We start from the raw sequence: 5,853 nt of genomic DNA, 5'->3' as shown, positions 1-5,853 counted from the left end.
TCAATACATTCCCTTTGACTGGAATAACGATTAAGGAATACTTGTCGACATTAGTAATTATAAACATGATCCATATACTAATCTACATGTTACAGTTTAAATCCCTCTACTTCTGAGATTATGTTTACCGTAATTAAAGAAGAAATATTTTAGAGTTATTTACAAAAATATTATTTATTAGTATTTATCGTTCTTAAGAATTATAGTTTTTAAGAGGGTATTTGGTTAAGCTTATTTAAAATAATAAACGTTTTTCAATTTATAGTTTATTAGTTTATAGTAGTGATAAATATATAGTTTTAAAAAAATGTTTGGATTAACTTATTCTGCATCAAAACGATATAAGTTGATAAGACCTTTTTAGTTTCGACAAAATGACCAAAAAAAGCTTCATAGATATGTTAGATAATTATAAGTTATAAGAAGTTATGATAAGTTAGAAGCTAGTAACTTATCAAAAATGATTTATCTCCGATCATAAACCACTATAAGTTGTTTTTTAAAAGCAATCTATCAAAACACTCATTTTAACTTATATCGGTGTGCAACCGGTAATAAGTTAAAAAGCTCTTTTTTAAGCTTAGGCAAACACCCTCTTAGTATGAAACAAAATAACATTCACCCTTGCAAAATATTTATCGTGAATTCGTAGTTTTCGGTTTCAAATTTGATGTTTTTAAACATGTTAGGCCCTTCGGAGTACATACAAGCTCTCAAGATTGGGATCTTACATATGTGTTGCAAGATCATGATTGTAAGATCTAATCGGAATCGAAAGATCCGACAAAAATGAACTCATATTCAAATTTGCTCGTAAAGTTTTGGATGTGCAGTATAGATTATTACTCGATGTCGATATGGAGCCAACTTTAACTTTTTAAACATGAGCCATAATTTTTGTTACTGCAAACCGTAAAAATTAGGAACAAAACATTTCAATTACAAAAAGAAACAAGATCATTATGATCTATAACTAAAGGATTGAGATCATAAATAGAATATCATGAGTGTAATCTGTCTAATATGTGATGAATTGATGAAGTGATGATGTTCTATGAGGTTTCTTGCAACTTACGATACCCGGTTTCAAATTGAATATACAAAATTTTCATGTTCAACTACATAATAAAACTAGAAAGGTAGAAGCGGATTATATTATGAACTTAAGATCCTACTTGGGATCTTAAGATCCCACTATATATCTTGCTTTATATAGATCCTAGTGAGATTGGGATCATTTTTGGCTTGTAGAATCTTAAAATCGTAAGATCTTAAGATCAAGATTGGAATCTTAACAACCAACGGAAGGGCTCGTGGTATATGTAGAAATGAACACTAACCATGAACACCCCCACGTTGTTAGTGGTTGGTAGTAGTCATGGTGTACCAACTTGTTTGTGTGGTGATGGGATGTCAGTGATGTGGCACCCACCACAGTTGTAGTTATTGGTGGGTACTCCTGATGACCTTATCTAATAGCGTTATTCTCCTTTTGTGTGGTAATGGGATGTGAGTGATGTGGCACCCACCACATTTATGGTTATCGGTGGGTACTCTTGATGACCTTATCTAATATCGGTATTCTCCTTCAATGGTAAGATTTTCTTTGAACAACAAATCTAATCTACTCCTAAACTACTACTTAATTCCACATTTGTCCATGACGGGACTTGAACATTCGACCTCAAGAAAAGGGGGCAACACATGATACTGTTGGGCTAGAAGGCCATTGCCCTTCAGTGGTAAGAAAAAAGTATAATAATCAATAATCATTGTGTTGAAATGCATGACATCACAATAAGAAAATTTCATATTATAGACTAAAATGTTCATATTTTTTTTCTTTTTGAAAACAAATAACTAGTATTCATAATATGTTTGTTTTAAAAATGAATCTCATGAAATTATTAATTATTCACAGGAGTTTATGAATTTCTTATTTTATTTTGATATAGAAGAAGAACCAATATCCGTATTTTACTATCTACTAAACTAAGCTTGTGAATGATTAAAGTGTTTAGACCTAGTCACAATAATTAGGTAATTCTTGTTCTTCCCAAGAATATCAAAAGTACCACTTTTTGTGATAAAAGGAAACAATATTGTTGAAAGTACTAACTCTGAATTAGTTTATTGATTTAACCATTTTTTAGACAAATGACGTTCATTGGAGGTAATGTTGAAGGACTAGGAACCAAAAAAATCCAACATGTCACCTTCATAACCACTGCTTTTAGAATATGAAGTGGAAAGCTTGGAGGTCAAATATTGCAATATGGTTCATGTCACTACTTTAGACTTCATTTCCCATTTTAAACATTTGCGAGGCTACTTGGCGTACCTTATAGACCGCATTGCCGAATGTAAAAACTGAGGACTTGCGACAATAATTTATTGTGTATGTCATCAACCTACTTATAATTTGTTAAAATCCAAGAGAGTTGATGACTCTAATAAGCATAATTGAAGCAACATATGTGTTTTTGCGAACACTAGAGGTGCAAGTTATATTGGCCGACAACGCCATGTAGTTAATTTGAAGTTTCTTCAAATTGTTTGAATGTCGCTATAATGTCGGTATGGTTAAAGCTAGGCAAGTACTTTAACAACTTCAGTGTGACCGAAACTTGTATCTTTCCCCTTAAGTTTAAATATTTTGAATATTAGTTATCTAGATTGCATTATGTAATATGTTTGCAACATTGGTGTATTTAAGGTAAACATTTATTTAATTATACTGAATTCAAACTAGATATCAATAATGTTATGCATATAATGTAACGACCGTATTTGAGGTATCATTTTATTTTAAATTTCTTAATTTATTGTTGGGCTAAATGTAGATAGAAGGATTAAGGAATGGACTTAAGCTAGTGGTTCGAGAAAAATTGGGCCGCCTATAAGTCCTACGTTGGGCGTAGCCTTGGCGTACACGGGGCGTAGAGGCTCATTGGATTCGGGGGACGTGGGCACGTATGTGCAGCGTACCAAGAGGTACGCCCAGTGTATGCGAGCAGATGCCAAAACCTAATTTTTAGGGTTTAAGATATATAAATGCCCCATTATAGCCTCCCCCTGGCCTCCTTACAAGTTCCTCACCCACTCTATGACCAGCCACCCCACACCCACTCTATGACCAGCCATACCTCCCCACCTTACCTAGGTCACTTCAATGTCCCTTACACTCAATTTACACTCATTCCCACGTTTTTAGAGCTGGAACAAAACACCTCTCCCCTCATTTCTCTCATTTGCTCTCATTTCACTAAGTATCAAACACCACTTTTCTCTCAAACTTTTTCTACACCAATTTCGAGATTCAAGGCTGATTATCAAGTGTTCTTCCACATTTGGTAAGCATAATCCATTCTCCTTATGATTATCTCTCTTATTTCCACTCAAATCATGGATATCTTACACAAACTCCATAACTATGATGTTAGATTCTCGAAAAAATCTTCAAGGCATCTCCAAGTGTTCTTGAGTTAAACACTTCCATTCTTCAACAATCATCTACTGAAATCACTTAAGGTGAGTTCATACCCTTACATTTTCATGTTTTCTCAAGTTTTTAAGGGGGGAATACAAGTTAAAACACCAAGAACATAACTAAAATTTTCTAACAGCCTTCATCAGAAAAGTTCAACTCCATTCACTGACTGTTTTGAGCATCTTAAGCATTTTTGTTTTCAAAACTGTACAAGGTGAAAATAGTTCAAGTTTTTAGCTTTAAAATGACTACTTGCACATCTCCATACGATTTTTCTAAAATTTATGGTGATTTTTACAAAACTGACTATCATTTCAAACAACAATCCGGACCAGTCTGTGATTTTGGACTTATTCACCCAAGTTGGAGGTCGTTAAAAATCGTGATAAAAATAATGAGTAAACTAGACACATTTTGTGAACTCTCAGAATTTACGGATCTAGTTTTCGACTTCGTATGATTTTTCTATGATTTTTCCAAAACAGGGCAGAATGGCTAAAGTTAGCCAACAGCATGTAAATATCATAACACTTTGTATTATGTTGAGCAAAGTGTATAATCATAAGTTCTAATTATCGAATGTGTTTCCTTGTTAGTTTGTCATCATGAACAGAAACTAAGTAATTCATAATAAATATTAATCATTCATTTTAGAACACGTATATTAAACTATAAAGGTATAGTTTGATAAATTCATAACACTAATACATTTTCATAAAAGAGTTCATACATATTACATACATTTTAGATAAACTATAATAGGTATAGTTTATGATACATCACTCAACACACTCGTACAAAAAGGGTACATTCATACAAGAAAGATTTATATTCACACACATTTCACGTAAACTTGTTAACCTATATTGTGAGACTCTCTCTCTCCCCGTACGTCCGTGTGCGGGATATAATTTCTGGTAGTTATAATTAGAATCTCCTTGAGGGAGAACGTGATACTTGTATATAGATCTATATTGGGTTTGACACCCCACACCTTGCTGCTAGCTACAGTGGGACCTGCACGTCTACGGGTGACAAATGTCATTTCAGTTTTCGCGACGCCTGAGAAACGTCGTGGCAGGTTCACATAGTCATAGTATGATTATAGCGACTCACATAGGGATATAACAATCCATAAAGTTTACGGGATTTTATTTATAAAACCTAAATGAGTTTTATGTCGATTTAAAATCACTTTTTATCTCAATGAGTACAGATATTACTGTACACTTTTGGTTTTGGTAGTTACGACTACACATCATTTGAAACCACATTTATACCTTTAAGTATGGTCAATACTTGTTATTTCTCGGTCCTCGGATTTTAGGACTACATATATATAAAGTATTAACAAACATGAGAACATACGGAAATTTTATTTAATTCAAACGCGTCCATGTCCATTTAAACACATAACATTTTCTATTAGTAAGAAATGTTACTTATACATTTTGGTCTTCAGTCATAAGACTACATTACACAGATTTTAAAGAAAATATCGGATTTTCTGAATACATATTCTAACGCTTTTACAAGGAAAACGGTTTACTTTTCTAACGAAATCTCTTATGAACTCACCAACCTTTGTGTTGACACTTTTTAAAACTACTTGTATTCTCAGGAATCCAGTGAAAACAGGAAATCAACAACGTTTTGAGGATGGGACGATAAATCGTCAAACAGTTCATTTTGTATCATAATGTAATTGATGTGAATCATGTAAACATGTGCTTTGATGTAACGTTTTCAATTATATTTGTGATGGTTGTATTTACTTTGAGCACTATTATACTCATTGTTGTGATACTCTACATGAAGTCCTCCACCCCCGGACGTTTCCGTCATCCTTGGTTTGGGGGTGTGACAGACGGGGCCCGATATAATTCGTGGCGAATTTTATTTTAGTAACCTCAAAATTGGAAAATATAGATATCTGTTTTTCAAAATGATCTTATAGGAGAAGTTACAAAATTGGAAATCTAGTTAACCTAAAATCAAAATGGACTTATTGGCAATAAATAACACTTTCGGTCAATTTATAGATGTGTGTATGTATATCATATTATTCATATGTTTTTTAAGTTTTATAAATATAGCTTTCTATATAAAAGTTAACTGAAACTATATTTGTTTTATATGTAATTCACTCATACTCCATTATATAACGCCAACAAAGCATATGAGAGGTTTCATAGCATCATATGAAGTTAGTTGGCATATACATTTCACTTCTGGGCAATACCCACATGATAGAGTTTTTGAATCTCCATGTTACATATTCCTGTTTTATTCATTATTTAATTTTATCTTTTTTGTTAAAAATAATTTCATTTTAAATCTTCAGATCTATCATTGGTACGGTC

This window comes from Lactuca saligna, chromosome 7 (genome assembly GCF_052625555.1).
Source record: "Lactuca saligna cultivar CGN05327 chromosome 7, ASM5262555v1, whole genome shotgun sequence".
NCBI classification, from domain to species: domain Eukaryota; kingdom Viridiplantae; phylum Streptophyta; class Magnoliopsida; order Asterales; family Asteraceae; genus Lactuca; species Lactuca saligna.
This window is presented reverse-complemented; position numbering follows the sequence as displayed.